Source organism: Carassius carassius, chromosome 45 (assembly GCF_963082965.1).
Source record: "Carassius carassius chromosome 45, fCarCar2.1, whole genome shotgun sequence".
NCBI classification, from domain to species: domain Eukaryota; kingdom Metazoa; phylum Chordata; class Actinopteri; order Cypriniformes; family Cyprinidae; genus Carassius; species Carassius carassius.
Window position 1 is genome coordinate 21,231,241 of NC_081799.1, and position 960 is coordinate 21,232,200.

Here is a 960-nt window from a genome sequence, read left to right on the forward strand (position 1 = left end):
TTTTATTCATCACTTTCACGATTATATAGAGAATATATAACCAGCAGTAATGTGAGAACATCCGATCTTTAATTTGTCAAACGGTGCAAAAGGTGTGAAAATGTTATTTAATTTGATGTATTTAGGATGCATTAAATGTCAGCTTTGAAATTAGCCTCGAGTCAACCATTTTTCTCCCAAAATGTTACAAATAATTTGCATAATTTGTAGTATAATGGGAATGTTAATGACACAAAAAATGACTGTCATACATGTTTACACTGTTGGTAGAAAAATCCAAACAAGAGTGAAAAGTGTGTTTAGGAGTTTATTTTTTGAAAGTCATTCAGTTTCTACAGCAGATTTGGCTTTACACATTTTTAATATCCAGTTTGGCCTTCTGAAAATGGTTTGTTTCTTTCCTAACACAGAGAGCATTGTGATTTAAAAATGTACATTTATAAATTAAATGCTTCATCAAAATAATTATTTTAATTAAGTCTAATGTTGAAATGTAGGCCTACATGCCTCACATAGGCCTATGCAAAACCATCTGTGACCAGATGCTGGAGCTGGAACTCTGTGTGTGTCGTGCAGGTAACAGAAACACGTGACTATCAACTACTCGGTTGCTCTTTATAGCAGCAAAAACATTTAAACCTTATTTTGACAGACAAACGTAAGCTATTTTCTGTAATTACGTGAAACTTCCATTTCATTAGATGCTACGTGGCCAGATTATTAGAACAATAATAAAGTACTGTAAACGGTAAAACTATTTGCTCTACAATCCAGTGTTTATGAAAGCAATGCATTAAAATTATATGAAAAACTAGTTTGCCAATCAAGCAGCAAAAGGGACTGTTTTGCAAATGATGCAAATGACACCGGAAGTTGCAGATATGTGGCTCAATAATACAAATGCTTTATTGTTGACAAATTAGTCTTGGTGTTTTAAGAATACAAGATCAAATCAGAAAC